The sequence below is a fragment of the Argiope bruennichi genome, chromosome 7 (assembly GCF_947563725.1).
Source record: "Argiope bruennichi chromosome 7, qqArgBrue1.1, whole genome shotgun sequence".
Classification (NCBI taxonomy): domain Eukaryota; kingdom Metazoa; phylum Arthropoda; class Arachnida; order Araneae; family Araneidae; genus Argiope; species Argiope bruennichi.
Window position 1 is genome coordinate 36,043,871 of NC_079157.1, and position 16,600 is coordinate 36,060,470.

A 16,600-nucleotide genomic window follows, 5' to 3' on the forward strand; every position below is an offset into this window, starting at 1 on the left:
TTTCGAGAAATATATAGCAGTTTCGAGACATCGCCGACACAAGATTCATTTAACATTGGAAACGACATTTTTTCAAAATCCTATAATTCCCAAAATCATCGTCAGAATTTTAGAAAATATTATTGAGAAATGAATTTCATGACAAAAAAAATCGATTAAGGGAAAAAATTTGATAGCCATTATGGAAAAATTTCAAGACAATATCAATAAACTATGTTAATCAACTTAGCTAATATTTTCTTTAAACAAACCTGTCTTTTCGCGTCACTTCCATTGATGTCAAACTTATGAACATGCTATAATAAATAAAGTTTGAGGTGTTCCTTTTTTTTCTGACGACTGTACAAATCTTTTCATATAATAAAAGTGTGTTTGTATGTGCACCACTTTTTTGAAATTTTAATTTTTAATTAATAAAAATTCTAATGAAGCGAAATTTTGCCACCTTTCCTTGATAATTTCATAAAATACAACAGCACAATAATTGTTTTTACATTATCTTAAAGTTCAAAAAATTATCTTTTTAATGATACCAATGTTTTAACCTATAAATTAAGTTTCTATTTTTAATGAATTTTAAAATAGTATTTTAAACATATTTCCCAATAATTTATTTCGTCCAAATAAAAATAAAATTTAACCAGCACGATTTAGTTTCGTGTGTTAGGGGGAAAATTAACTTTTAACAACAACAATTGACAAAAACTCAAATTAAAAAAAAAATCCTCTTGAAAGCTTTAGGGCAAAGGTAAATTCATTTTTATTTAAATTATTGTTTTCAAATTCCATTCAATCCTTAGGCAAAAATGAATGGGAATAGACATTCTGAAACATTCTATCATACTCTCTAATTAGTTCCCTTCCCTTCCCTTCTCTTTGCATAAAATTGTGGACCTTGGTTAAGGTCGCGAATTCCTCGCGTCTCGACCTCCAAGCAATGTAGTCACAAAATACAAATCTGGTAATATTTATAAAAAGCATATATCTGGCTTGAATCTACCATTTTTACTGAATCTATTTCGTGAATACATGTTTTGGACGCCTTTTTGCTCACTGATTCATACCATAATTTTGACACGTAGTTACAATTGTAGTCACAAGATATCATAACGAATTTCATTGATTTAAGTCATTGCGTTTATCAGTTACAGCCTTTACATGCATGAAAAAGTACGGATAGACAGATGGTCAACCACTTGACAGATTTGGTTCAAAATTTGATAGAATCTTTCTTAGATGCTACGCCTGTGTGCCAAATTTTATTTATATAGATTTTTGCGTTTTGTAATTATTGAGTCCATTTGTACTCAAAGGGCCGGACAGACAGATTTCCTCTGAAAAGATTCCGTTCAACATGTGGAAGAAATCTCGAATCTTTCTTAGATGCTACGTCTGTGTGCCAAATTTTATTTATATAGATTTTTGCGTTTTGTAATTATTGAGTCCATTTGTACTCAAAGGGCCGGACAGACAGATTTCCTCTGAAAACATTTCGTTCAACATGTGAGAGAAATCTACAAATTATGTTGTAAGTCCATATACTATATTTCATCCGTCTAGTTCAAAGTGTTTTTGAGTTATCGTTGTGGCAGACAGACAAACATATTGACTGATTGACAGCTAGTCATAATACCAAAAATGCGAAGGGACGTACGAAGCGAAAAGTTTCATCAAAATGAACAAGTTTTCTTTTCATTTAATTTTAGATTCGTATCTTGTGACAAAATAGAAAATATTTAAAGCAAGAGAATACCAGGAACCTCCAACTTCGAGTTCACGTTTACGTTCGAGATAACGTTATGCGAGATATTGTGTCAGCAGTTGTCAAACTACCAACTCGTCGAGTGGAAGGATGACCTAGAAAGAAGTTCGCTGCCAGTGGCGCTGCATATTAGAGGAAAGAGCACGTTTTCATCTTTACTCTAGTTAAGATATAATATCGTTACGCAACTTCACACACATGCAGTTGATAAAAGCGAACATCGATTTTTCTTTTTTTTCAATCTCTTAGTGATAAGAAAGATTTATTTAATTTAAGCAAAACAAATATTCAGGAGACTCAGAAACTGCGCTAATACATGACACTTCAGTTGATGAAATAAAAATTGTTTTTTGTAAGTAAGTAAAATTCGTTCTTCAGATTTTTTTTTTATATCTCCGCGTAAACATCCTTTAAAATACTATTAAAAATATGTTAAATAACGTCGTAAAAATTTGATAATTTTGTATTGTTCATGTGTTTGTTTGTTAATTGTTTTGAATATTTCTTTTGGATCTATGGTGCTAAGGTATTAGTAAGCTAATCATTTAGTCTTTTGGATATTACTATCTGTCAACTTATTCTTTTCTAAGTTGCTTCAAAGGCTTTTTTAGTTGATGACCGTCCAGTTTGCCATTACATTTGTCATGCTGTGAACGACGTTTAATCCAAGCAACCGTGACGTTGTGCTCTTGTGAATTTTATGTTCCATTCAGCAAGTGTAGTGCATTTTATTTGTTGCAATCTTTTCTTTTACTTAAAGACTCTACATCTGCGAACCCATATTTCAATACAAATTTTTTATTTTGACGTATATGATTTTCCATAAGTTTTTCTGCAGAATATCCTCTCACCCTTCGTATGCACTTATTTACAAGTTCATATTCTTTTTTGAACTTACTTTATTATTTATAAATTTGAAATCATTATTTTGTTTCAATTATTATGTGTGAACGTATTTTCCGCTATACAGAGAGATGCTCGCTAGCACCATTTAATGCGTTTAGGTATTAGTTGCTACAAAAGTGAGATTATTTTTAAATTTTCACTTTATATGTAAATAGATCTTTATAATACTATCTGAAACTAAAGAACAATATTTTTTTTCAAGTCCCTGATTTAATTTCACTGCAAAGTATTTATAAACATTTTTCATTGATAAAACTGATTTTTCAAAAAAAAAAAAATTAGTTATCGATTTCTTTCTATGTAATATATACACGTGGAGTACCAGGATTTTACTAATATATATATATTATTTCAAATTTGCCTTTTTTAAAACTTTCATTTGGCCTAATTAAATCAATTTACATTTTGCGGCTCATTTTAGAGATCTTTTTAAATACCAATAATTTTTTAAAACATTTCCCCTCACATTAATAAACTTTAGACACGAAAAGCAGAGATAAATTTTCTTTTCTCACGTCCGAGAGCAAGTATAGAAGCTGGTTTTAGATAGTTGACCTTCAAACTTAAAAATAATAAAATTTTTGACACGGTTTATTTTTTTTCCCCAATTCGATTTGTCTATTAGATTCTTTTTTCCTCTTTTGTTGCAGACGATTTTTTCTTCTGTAAATTTAATACAGAAATTTTGACTTGGTTAATCGGTTTATTTCACGGCTGTTCTATGTTTCTAACGAATTTAGATACCAAAATCTAAACTCATGCAAAGGAGTCTCAAGGGTGTAAAAAAACGCTTTCAATTTAAAAAAATTCAATTTAAATGTCAATTTTTAAAAAAAAAAATCTTACGTAATTTAATTTGAAAGCTGCTTAAAAAAATTTCATTGATGTTATCGATTTATCAAATTTATAAATTCCTTTTATAGAAAATAATCTTTGTTTGATGTTTTAATTACTTTAAATATTATGACATTTCACGTGTATGTTGGCGTAGCGAGGATAAGTAACGCCCGAGGTAATTATACCTAACTGGTTCCAATCATTATCAATGACTAAGCTAATGTACATAAATGGTTCCCGGGGCTTGATTTTTTTCACCCCATTATCGTAATTGTTTTAAAATGCTATGTAAATGCTCTGACGTTTTGTTTCAGTTTCAAATTAGATTAACCCTATCAATTTTTCCGTGCATTATTTCCTACTCCTCGCATTTTATTCATAATACATCCTTAAGCCTTCTGAAATAAATAATTTTTATAATTGCTTTATTTTTTTCACTTATGCTGCACATTATCTTGTTCATACATCCAGTTTTATTGAAATCCATATATTTTTCATTTCAATTTTTATTATTTTTGTTACGTTATATTTTTCTTTCACTTTCTTTTTTTCTTGTTGCCTTTTAATAATGTCCACTTACATCTATACTCCCCGGAGGGGCACCTCGTAATTGAGGATGAAAAGCTTCTAGCATGGTGGTTGTTTCTCGCCATCCTAGAGGGTACACAAAAAGTTTTTTCGTGTGCCTTTGGATGGGTCGGAGCAGTCAGTCTATGACTTATAACTCTATGAATTACTTCCATTGCATATGGATTGCTTCCATAATTAACATAAATACAAAATCGGTGTTGAAATAAGCTTGGTCCGTAGAGATAACAGAATTAAGTTATGTTATTTTTTAAACAGAAAGATAGTTCATATAAAGTTATTGCAAATGTAATCAACCAATTGATGTATTTCCTTAAGGAAAGGTTGTACCGTGGCCGGTGATGGGCCTTAGGAACCACGCACAGTTCCCGCCAGTGTTGCTGTAGCGGCGGTCCGGTCATTCAGTTTTTTGATCCGTGTGCCTTCGAGATGGGTCAGAGAGTCAGTGATATGACTTGCATCTATATCAAATCGGAAAGGGGCCACGCGATTTCTAGAAACGAAAGTTTGGTATAGTGTTAAGTATTGGCGATTGGGATATTCATATCTCATTGCCCCTTCCCATGTCTGCGTATTTGTGCATATTCCTATTAGCATTAGTATCAGAGATAGAATAGCCAGTTTTCCCTGACTATACAGAACAGTTGTCTTTACGGTATGCTGCCTATGTAAGACATCCTCTGTTCTCATATTCAGAGAAATTTTGATTTAATAGTGTCGTGACCATTATTATGGTGCTGGCAAACATCTCTCCAACTGTACTTTCACCTTCCATCCATATCGTCATCATTCAATTAAGAACAATAAGCAAAAGCATCCGGATCAAAATGTTACCTTTTTCGACTCCTTATTTTATTTAGATGTAAAATTAATATAATGCACTAACTATTTATCTTCATGGTACTCACTTCGATGGATTCCCGGCAGTGGCGGATAACTGTCTATACAGTTGCCTACAACCATAGAATGAAAGGATGACGCATACCGGTCTATTAAAAGTGTTTTTAGCCTAGTTATCACATAAAGAAAATTGTAAAAAAATACAAATTTTATAATTTATAACATTTCTACAGTGTGTGTTTGCATTGAGTTTCATAAATACAAATTAAATAAATTAAAATGTAATCATTATTTTTAAAACATATTGAAATATTAATTATTTATTAATTGATTATATTAGTCTTCATTTGAAATAGCATAAATGTCTTGTAAAATAGAAAATTTTAATGCTATATTTGCCTCAAATTTATTTAAAAAAATTGCCTCAAATTTATTTAAAATTCCTCTTTTATAATAATTAAATGCTTATATTTGATAGTAATGCAACCATGGTTAATTTTGGTTATGTTTTTCAAGAATTTTATTCAATTAAATATTTTTAAAATAAATAAATCAAAAATATTTTTTTTTACAAATTACTAAATAAAAAAATAACTGAAATAAATTAATAACATTTAGATTAATTTAATAATATGCTGAAATGTCAAACTTAAATGAATATTTATTATAAATAAAAAGATATCTTAAGATGTGTGTGTCTGAAATACTTAAATCTGCCATTGTGATCAATACAATTACATCTATTTTCTCCGATAACTTTATGGTATTATTTCATGGATAAAATCAGAAAATTCGTTTAATTTAGTTTACTTCAGCTATTACTATCAGATTAAAGCTTATGAAATAAGGTAAAGAAATAAAAATACACAAAAGAAAATTTAAATTTCATACTTGTTTACTTAAAATGTTAATAGAAAGTTAATGATAGTAATGATCAGTAAATAATTTTCCACCATTCATTTTAATAAAAAGAAAATGCTCAATTTTTGACATTATCGTATCTGTTTATATCGTCTTTCTAAATGACCAAAAAGTTTTTAGCGTCTACTTTTTGTCACAAATTTCCTTTCCTTATGTAACAACACAGAAACGTGTACGTGCCATACGTTCAACGTTTGTTTTTCCTTTTAGTAGCCAATATTGTTTCTATTTTATTTTCCTTTCCTTCATTGTCTTCTCTTAAAAATGATAAAAGTAATTGAGATAAAAGACATTTAATCAGATTTACACGCGTAAAAAGGATTCGCATTGATTCATTTGATTTTATGAAAATAACAGATGCTGATTAAAATCTTTTGCGATAATAACAAAATTAAAGATAGATTTCTATTCTAAGTAATATATTCGTAGAATTCAATATGGGAACTGCTGTTTCACTATCCGCTATGTAATCTGGCCGGCTAGAACTTAATATTTCTTTCCCAGCTCGAAAGAGCTACTTCTACTTGTTTTGTCAATCTTTTTTGCTTTTTTGTTGTTGTATAAAATAAATCTACTCTTGTTCTAGATAAAAATGCCTTGGTAAAGTAAATTAAGTGAAAAAAGTGAGTAAAAAAAGTGACCGTAAATTAAGTGAAGGAATCATTCCAAATCCCCGGAGCAATTCTCATGCATCGTTTTTTTTTCATTGAAATAAATCTCATACATTTACAAAATTATCCGTTGGTTAATTACATTTGCAACTACTTTATGATAATTACCTTTCTTTTAAAAAATTAACGTAACTTGATTTTTTTTATATCTACGGACCTAAATTTTTTCAACACATATTTTGTAAAAGGAAGAAAAGTTATTTATTTTAATTATGGAAGCAATCCATATGCAATGGAAGCAATCCATATGCAATCGAAGCAATTCGTACAGTTTTTAAGGAAAACTTTATTAGACAAAATAAACTACATAATAAGCATTTAGCGTTGCTTAAAATTGTTCGCTGGTATTTTTTATACCCTTCAGGGTTTAGTGAAAAGTAATGTATTTAAGTAATGGAATCAAAAATTAAAATAGAAAGGGCACTTGAAGTGTCTCTGTTGACCGTGAAATGACTTCATTATTATAAAGAATGTAAAAGAAGTTAATGCTCATTAAAGAAAAAATTGCAGCTATTTTATTTCGATGAAAACTGATCAAAGTTTGATAAATATGCAGTATAAATATTTGTTAACTTTTGAAAAAAAATTCACTAAGGCCAGGAAAATATTCAATTAATAATGTCGATTAAATAGAGGAAGGATTAGATTTTTTTCAGTCAATTAATAAATAAACACACTCAATGATGGCTTGCCTATGAGGACTGTAAAGCTGCAGAATTTCCAGAAATTATTTTTTAAAGCTGCACTTTTTTTTCTCATCTGATTTTCATACCTTTTCTGTAGAGAATTTAATGCTTTGTACTTATTCACTCTGAGAATCGGATGATCTATAAAAAAATCTAAGAAAAATAAGAAAATCTTGTAGACATGTCAGCAAATGAATCAATAAGAGAAATGCAGGTAAGAAGTGATCCTTCAGCCATCCACAAAAATTCACTGCGCACACAGCTGGAATTGATTTATTTGAGAGTTTGAAAGTATTCAGTTTTCTGTTGTTGCGTAACGAGAATTTGAAGAGACATTTTGAATTTCGCGGAGATCTCTTAGTGATGGCCGTTTCATTGTTTTATAGTTAGATAAGGAAGAGGGACAGTAATTGACCACTTTGTGGCCAATTACCACGAAGAGAATGTCAATTTGACAAATCGGTCAATGCAAGGATGGACACAAAAGATAACACTAAAGATAGCAGTCGGCCACAACAAATCCTGTCGATACTACTACGTTCAGTGATGGCGGGGAGGTCGGCTTCTTCTTCTTGCGTACAGCCGACCACCCCGCCACCACTGAACGTAGCAGTATCGACAGGATTTGTTGTGGCCGACTGCTATCTTGAGTATTGTCCATCCTTGCATTGACCGATTTGTCAAACTGACATTCTCCTCGAGGTAATTGGCCACAAAGTGGTCAATTATTGTCCTTCTTCCTAATCTACAAACTCTCAAATAGTTGGTAAAAAACTGACAATTTTTGACATCATGTCCTTCAGAGTTTTAAGATTACCTGGTACCATCAGTACTGTACTTAAGTCATTATTTATAATTTTCAGATTTTTTCTTAACTCCGAGATTTCAATACATTCCTTTAAATAGTGATTTATTTGAGTACCGATTCCTCCACAAATGCATTTATTGTCCTGCATTCTTCCAAATATTTGGACGGGGAGGTCGGCTGTACGCAAGAAGAAGCTAGCATTGATTTGAAGCCTAAAACAACTTTTTTTCCTTTAAATTTTGAGTTACCAGAGGCTGCAATTGGACCAAATATGGGTTCATGGACTGCAACTGATTCCTTTGTTTCCTCACTCGAATCCAAAGCACGTTCTTTTTCTTTCAGTGTCCCCCCCCAATCCCGACCTGTTTTCTTTCATTAGCTGTTTACGAATTTTGGTTTCACTTCCTGTATTCTTGTAAGAAACATATTTGGTTAGTTAAATATTCATTTTTTTTACTTGAGATTGCTCTTTGTGAAAAAATAAACGTGCGTATATAACTGTTTAAATGTTAATGCGATTAAGCGTTTTATAGAAAAGGGAACACATGTCATTTTACGCTTAAAAACTAATAAACACTGCAGATCTACAAAAAAAAATAATAATTGTGTTTTCTGTAGTTTTCATTGAGCAAAAAATAGAATATATACAATCTAAGTTATATGCAATAATTGTTCAAAGGTTTTCAAGCAGGTATCTTAGTTCCAGCGAGAATTTCAGAGTAAAATTTATCCCAAATATGATTGGTTATAGAGTTATAATGAAAGCAAAAAATTATTTTTTTTATTTCCTATGCTTGCTTTATTTTGGAGATGATGTATGGACTGTTGATGGAGTTGTAATGTCCTGATCTAGACTGATCAAATAACGAAGCAGAATTTCCAGACAATTCTTTATTTTACAGCCCTATATATACAAAGAACAACTTGTTCTAATATTGGTTAAATAAATAGTTATTTACACCTGTAGTAGGAGATACAACAGTCAAAGTCGAAGGTTTTTCTTGAAACTCAGTTCTCCATCACGTCAACACGACCACTCCAGGGGTAGTTTCTCAGACTCCGAACTCGTGGGCGTAGCCCAACCGTCTCCTGCAATTTGTTTCTTCTCTCCTCCTAAAAAAAATCTCCGCGGTTTATTTCGGCGACAATCTCCGCCTCTTAATTTACATTGGTCATTTGAGCTTTCTTTCGGCCAGTCGGGATTCAGCAATATGCTCTCTCAGCGACGCCAGTGGGTCGTGGGAAGGTCCTTTAACAACGACAAACATCTAGCCTCCAGATGTTTGGACACCCCTTTCTTTTTGAAGGTACTATCAATACCTCTTAGACGAGGAATTCCACATGTGGTCTTTCACTATAGTCGCTAATGAACAGATGCGAGACCACCCAGTTGAAAAGATCCACCATCTGGCTATCTCGAGGAGTTTAGTAAGTAACAGCGACGACACAGTTGGCTGTAAATGTCTTATCAGTACTGGGAAACGGGGAATGTTACAGTGTGAATGAGTTAGGTCATCCATAAAAAATAACCGACGGGAGTGCCCACCCCAAAACTTTCGCATACTCCCTAATAAATGTGTTATCCCAGAGAACACCTTACATGACATTGGCGTGCGACAGTTACGAAATATTTACCTTTGGCGAAAATGAAGCCTTTTTACTGAATGAATCGTACCATCCTTGGCGATTTTTCTCCGCCATGCTGTTAATAGTATCCGAAAATAGAATTTGAATTTTCGACGCATTTTTGTCAACCGATTGAAACAAAAATTTGGCACAAAATGACACTTGTAGTCAAAAAATTTCATATCAAATTTGATATATGTAAGTCACTGCGCTTTTGAGTTATCGCGTGTGTATGTTTTTAAAATGACAGACCCTAAAACGGTCAACCCTTTGTCAGATTTGGTTCAAAATTTGAAAAATGTCTACACTATAAATGTTAAATCTATGTACCGAATTTTATCTCTCTAGCATTCTTCAATTTGTAGTTATCGTGTTAACGTATATTCGAACAGCCGAACAGACGAACTTCCTCTGTACAAATTTTACTCAAAATTTGATAGAAACCTGCAAATTTGATATAAAAAAACCCCATACCAAATTTCAACTGTCTGAGTCTAAGCGTTTTTTAGTTATCTTTGTCAGAGACAGACAAACAAACGGACATTTTCCAAAAATATGTTTTTCAAACTTAGGTAGGTTAAAAACGTGGAGATTCGTCAAAATCTCTAGTTAGAATTCTTTGACGATAACTATATTATGTGTGCTAGGAATTAAAAAAAGCATGAACTTTCTAAAAAAACAAAACTTCTATGTGTTTTTGCGCTTGAATTTTTCATTGCCAATAACTGATGTTTATTTCTATACATCATTCGATATATTTGTAAGTAGCGTTATTCCACTGTATGGCACTTCTGAATTTGTTAAGTAATTATATTCATTACATCAGTTCCTTCACTTCACAACAAACACCGAAGATATAAAGCCAACCGTTCAACCGCCAATTTCTGCAATTGTATTAGATTACGGTTTCCGAAATATGTGCATTGAATCCCAAATTTAAACCGCCATGGTTCGTTACACACGCGAACTGAATTCATTAACACTTAGAAGATATATAAACACATGAAACTAAAACCAAACGAATTTCGATATTAATTCCAGAAAATTCGTTAAAAAGAATTCAAATTTAAAATGAAAGCGGAAATTTTGTAAAATATACGTAAAGTTTGAAAAACCCATTTTCAAATTAAACGTCGTACTTAAACTTTCATAATGTCAGATTATTTTTGTCAGTTGAGTCTATCATTAATCGAGTTTTCCCTCAATGCCATTGTTTAAAAACAAAGGAATTTCTTTCTCTTTTAATCTTGCTGGATTATTTTTATTAATTTTTCCTTTAAATGTGCTGAACTTGGAGCGTTCTTATATGCTAGTGATATCCAGGATAAGTGCCCAGTAAGTTGCATTTTATTTTTTCTCTCAATATGTCCTGTTATATAAGAATAATATTTTAGAAAAAAAAGAATTAATAGAGAAAATATCTATTATCTATGTCAATAAAACGTAAAATGAAACTTTCTTTTTGTTGGAATGCAAACAATGAGATGTTCAGTTTATTTTAAAATCAAAGTCTAGAAATGTTATTTCCTGAATAGTCTTTCTTGCTAAGTTTTTGTTTTACCATTTATTGGAAAAAGTTGTTCACAAAAACTAACGCATTTTTTACTTGAGTAAGCTGTGTCTTTGTTTAACCATTTATTAGTAAAAGTTGTTTACAAAAACTAACGTATTTTTGATTTGAGTTAGCTGTGTTTTTGTTTAACCATTTATTAGTAAAAGTTGTTTACAAAAACTAACGTATTTTTGATTTGAGTAAGCTGTGTTTTTGTTTAACTATTAATTGGCAAAAGTTGTTCACAAAAACTAACGTATTTTTGATTTGAGTTAGCTGTGTTTTTGTTTACCCATTAATTAGCAAAAATTGTTTACAAAAATTAACGCATTTTTTATTCGAGTAAGCTGTGTTTTTGTTTAACCATTTATTGGCAAAAAAATTTTTACAAAAACTAACGCATTTTTTATTTGAGTAAGCTGTGTTTTTGTTTAACCATTTATTGGCAAAAACTGTTTACAAAAACTAACGCATTTTTGATTTCTCGTATACGAAATATACAAAAAGAAAGCACTGTAATCGTCAAAAATTCAAACTCGAGATTTTGTCGAATGTCTACGTTTCAAATCTCCTTGGATTTAAAAACATATTTTTGTAATTACATTTATCTGTCTGTGAACACGATATCTCAAAAACAACTTAAGTAAGATAAATGAAATTTTGTGTAAAGAAATTTTAATATTGCAGATATTTATTAAATTTTGAACGAAATCTCTTCAAAGGAAGTCTCTCTATCCGATTGTCCAAATAAAAGTGAACATGATAAACGAAGCTATATATATATATATACATATATAATTACTACTTAGATTTCACATTTAAAGTGCAGATATGTATCAAATTTAGAAAAAAAATACATAGAGGAGATAGCTGTTTCTCAGTTCGTACTTTCATAAGCATATAAAGACGATTACACAAAAACGCTATGGCTCAGTACTAGGACTGTGCCGATTTTCGATTTATTAAAAAAAATCGATTTTCTGTGCCAGTTTTCGAAAAATATCGATTTATCGAAATCATTATCATGAATAATAAATAGCTCAAGATAAATCGTGATACAATAAATAATTTGCATTTTCAATTTCGTTTTGGTTATCGATTAGTGTTTATTCTTGTTGCTCTTCATTCATTTTTACCTTCATTCATAAATTTTGTTAATATTTGTAAATATACTTGTTTTAAGCCTGTCATTTTGGAATAAACTATTTCTATTTACGAACTAATGGGAAAATAATTATGGGAAAATTATGGGAAAATAATTGCGGTTATCAGAAGGTTGTTGACTATCCTTTGTTTAGTCGCTAAATATTCATCTTCAGAAATAAAATCAAAAAGAATTAATTCAGATTAAATCCACAATTTTATTCGCAACTCGCATTTTCACACTTATGTGTACTCGGATAAAAAAAAATTCTGTTATACTTTCGCTTTCGTATAGTGGATCACAATAAATCGCGGTATAATAAATTGATGTTCACTATTAATTTACATTTTCGATTTCGTTTTGGTTACCGGGTAGTGCTTATTTTTGTTGCTTTTCATTCTTATTGACCTTCATACAGAATTTTTGTTGATATTTCTATAAATTCTGTCATATTCCAGTATATAAAAATTCTTGTTTTAGACATGCCATTTTGAAATAAATGTTCCCTGACTGAATGGTATCATTATCGAGAAATGATAGCGGTTATCAGAAGGTTGTTCACTGCCCTTTGTTTAATCTCAAAATATTCATCTTCAGAAATTAAATCAAAAAGGATTAATTCAGATTGAATCACAATTTTATTCGCAATTCACATTTTCACACTCAAGCGTACTCGCATAAAAAAAAGAAATTCTGTTATACTTCTGATTTCGCATAGCGGCTCGCGATAAATCGTGATACAATAAATCGATATTCACTGTAAATTTACAGCTTCGATTTCGTTTTGGTTACCGTTTAGTGCTTATTTTGATGCTTTTCATTCTTATTGACCTTCGTACAGAATTTTTGTTGATATTTATATAAATTCTGTTATATTCTAATATATAAACATTTTTGTTTTAGACATGCCATTTTGGAATAAATGTTCCCTGACTGAATGATACCATTATCGAGAAATAATTGCGGTTATCAGAAGGTTTTTCACTGTCCTTTGTTTAATCGCTAAATATTCATCTTCAGAAATTAAATCAAATAAGATTAATTTAGATTGAATCCACAATTTTATTCGCAGTCCACATTTTCACACTCAAGCGTACTCGCATAAAAAAAAGAAATTCTGTTATACTTCTGATTTCGCATAGCGGCTCGCGATAAATCGTGATACAATAAATCGATATTCACTGTAAATTTACAGCTTCGATTTCGTTTTGGTTACCGTTTAGTGCTTATTTTGATGCTTTTCATTCTTATTGACCTTCGTACAGAATTTTTGTTGATATTTATATAAATTCTGTTATATTCTAATATATAAACATTTTTGTTTTAGACATGCCATTTTGGAATAAATGTTCCCTGACTGAATGATACCATTATCGAGAAATAATTGCGGTTATCAGAAGGTTTTTCACTGTCCTTTGTTTAATCGCTAAATATTCATCTTCAGAAATTAAATCAAATAAGATTAATTTAGATTGAATCCACAATTTTATTCGCAGTCCACATTTTCACACTCAAGCGTACTCGCATAAAAAAAAGAAATTCTGTTATACTTCTGATTTCGCATAGCGGCTCGCGATAAATCGTGATACAATAAATCGATATTCACTGTAAATTTACAGCTTCGATTTCGTTTTGGTTACCGTTTAGTGCTTATTTTGATGCTTTTCATTCTTATTGACCTTCGTACAGAATTTTTGTTGATATTTATATAAATTCTGTTATATTCTAATATATAAACATTTTTGTTTTAGACATGCCATTTTGGAATAAATGTTCCCTGACTGAATGATACCATTATCGAGAAATAATTGCGGTTATCAGAAGGTTTTTCACTGTCCTTTGTTTAATCGCTAAATATTCATCTTCAGAAATTAAATCAAATAAGATTAATTTAGATTGAATCCACAATTTTATTCGCAGTCCACATTTTCACACTCAAGCGTACTCGCATAAAAAAAAGAAATTCTGTTATACTTCTGATTTCGCATAGCGGCTCGCGATAAATCGTGATACAATAAATCGATATTCACTGTAAATTTACAGCTTCGATTTCGTTTTGGTTACCGTTTAGTGCTTATTTTGATGCTTTTCATTCTTATTGACCTTCGTACAGAATTTTTGTTGATATTTATATAAATTCTGTTATATTCTAATATATAAACATTTTTGTTTTAGACATGCCATTTTGGAATAAATGTTCCCTGACTGAATGATACCATTATCGAGAAATAATTGCGGTTATCAGAAGGTTTTTCACTGTCCTTTGTTTAATCGCTAAATATTCATCTTCAGAAATTAAATCAAATAAGATTAATTTAGATTGAATCCACAATTTTATTCGCAGTCCACATTTTCACACTCAAGCGTACTCGCATAAAAAAAAAAGGAAAGAAAGAAATGCTGTTATACTTTCGCATGACGGCTTAATATTATATGTTTATTGTACTAATACTAATTGTACTGATAATTACTAATGTACTGATGTAATTTATTGTACTGATAATTACTAATATACTACTATAATTAATATTTTGACTGACGGCTTAGTATTATATTTTTATTATATAAATGGAAACTTCCTTTTATTTGGAGTCGTTCTGCTCAGTCAATATTTTAAAAGATGCTATTTATAACTTATAATAGCTATAAATAATGATATCACGATATATCGAAAAATATCGATATGTGTTGAACGATATACCGAAAAATATCGATATGTGTTGAACGATATACCGAAAAATATCGATATGTGTTGAACGATATATCGAAAAATATCGATATGTGTTGAACGATATATCGCGATGATGAATTTCGGTCATCGCCCAGTCTTACTTAGTAGCATGTAATTGCGTATTGATTTTGTAAATACAGTTGTATTTCTGTGTCAAATTTTGGTTTCAATTAGTCAGAAAGAGGGCGTTTAAAATGCGCTTTTGGTTTTTTGGTATTTATTAACTAACTACATCCTAACTATTAACCGCGAAAGATATCAAGCTAATAGGCTTTCTTATAACTATTGTTCGCAAATGGCATATGATGCATTTACCAGAAAATATGCGAGACAGTTTTAGAGAGACCACTCCCGATGGTTGCTAAGCCTTCTTTGGCATAAATGTCCCGAGATTCTTTCCATTTTCTTGCAAACTAACGAATACTGATTCATTATATATTAAATTCTATAGCAAAGCGATTAAAAAAATTCAGATATAGATTTTGTACCTCGTTCTTCTAATTGATTAGATCCACAAGATCTAATACAGGTTTGCAATTTTAGTATCAAGTACCAAGTGTAAGTAGCCTTTTGTATTTCTGAAATGTCACCTTCACATACACATGAATAAGTTGACTAAGAGACAATCAAATCCTTTAGGAATTTGATCTTAACTTTGCTACAAATTTACAACTCTGCTTATAAGCGACTTATAGAATTTCATTAATATATCTCGATGAGTTTCTCATAGAATTTGCTCAAAATCTTCAGTTTCAATGTAAAGATTTCCTACTACGTTTTATACGTTTTTATTATTGAGTATTAAAGGGTTCTCTCTCTAGTGCTATTAGTTAAAACAAGTTTTACCTAATTAATTCGGAGGTTGCGGTGGCATGGTGGAAAGGCCTCGGCTTCAAAAACCAGAGGGTTTCAGGTTCGAGACTCGATTCCATCGAAGAACCATCGTGTAAGTGGATCTGGTGAACGTTAAACGTCCGGGCCAAACGTTCATCCTCTGATGTGATGCGGAGAGGGGGGGTGCCAGTCCAGTTGTCGTCCTCGTCATCTGACCGAGGTTCAAAATGACGAGGTCCGTTCCAAAATAGCTCTAGTGTTGCTTTAAAACGGGGAGTTAATATAACAAAACTAAACCTGGTTAATTCGCGTTTTGACTGATTTTGAATTGCCACTGTAACATATATATCCACATTTTGTTAGATTTTTATTGTAGAAGTGTAATAAATATCAACTGAAGTTTGTTAAGTTTGTAGTATATAATTCAACATTACATATTTAACTACTTAATTGATGTGATATTTTTTAATATCTAATCAGGTCTTTTGTTTTTGAAATATTTGTTATATTCATTCAAATAACAGTTCTTTGAATAATTGAGATATTTATTAGTTCCATGCGTTTTGTGGCAATATATAAAGCTTCTGGAGGATATAATTTTAACTTACACGCATCATATCGTACGGACGCAGCAACTAAATTCTAAATTCCAAACTCTGCAGTATTAGTTCTAAATAGGGCAGTTTTTAGGCGG

At 30.9% G+C, this 16,600-nt stretch overlaps 1 protein-coding gene across 3 annotated transcripts in view; it reads left to right on the forward strand.

Annotated features, from left to right (window-relative positions):
- Window positions 1-1,948: 1,948 nt before the first annotated feature.
- The window catches only part of LOC129976722 (retinaldehyde-binding protein 1-like), a 43,402-nt gene continuing 28,750 nt past the window's right edge, over window positions 1,949-16,600 (forward strand). Inside the window, exon 1 of one of the 3 annotated variants that reach the window (XM_056090425.1) lies at window positions 1,949-2,118. The gene's annotated coding sequence lies outside the window, so the exon portion shown is untranslated. Of the gene's footprint in view, window positions 2,119-10,839; window positions 10,981-16,600 lie in introns of those variants that run through there. The other 2 variants (XM_056090427.1, XM_056090428.1) reach the window with 2 other exon arrangements.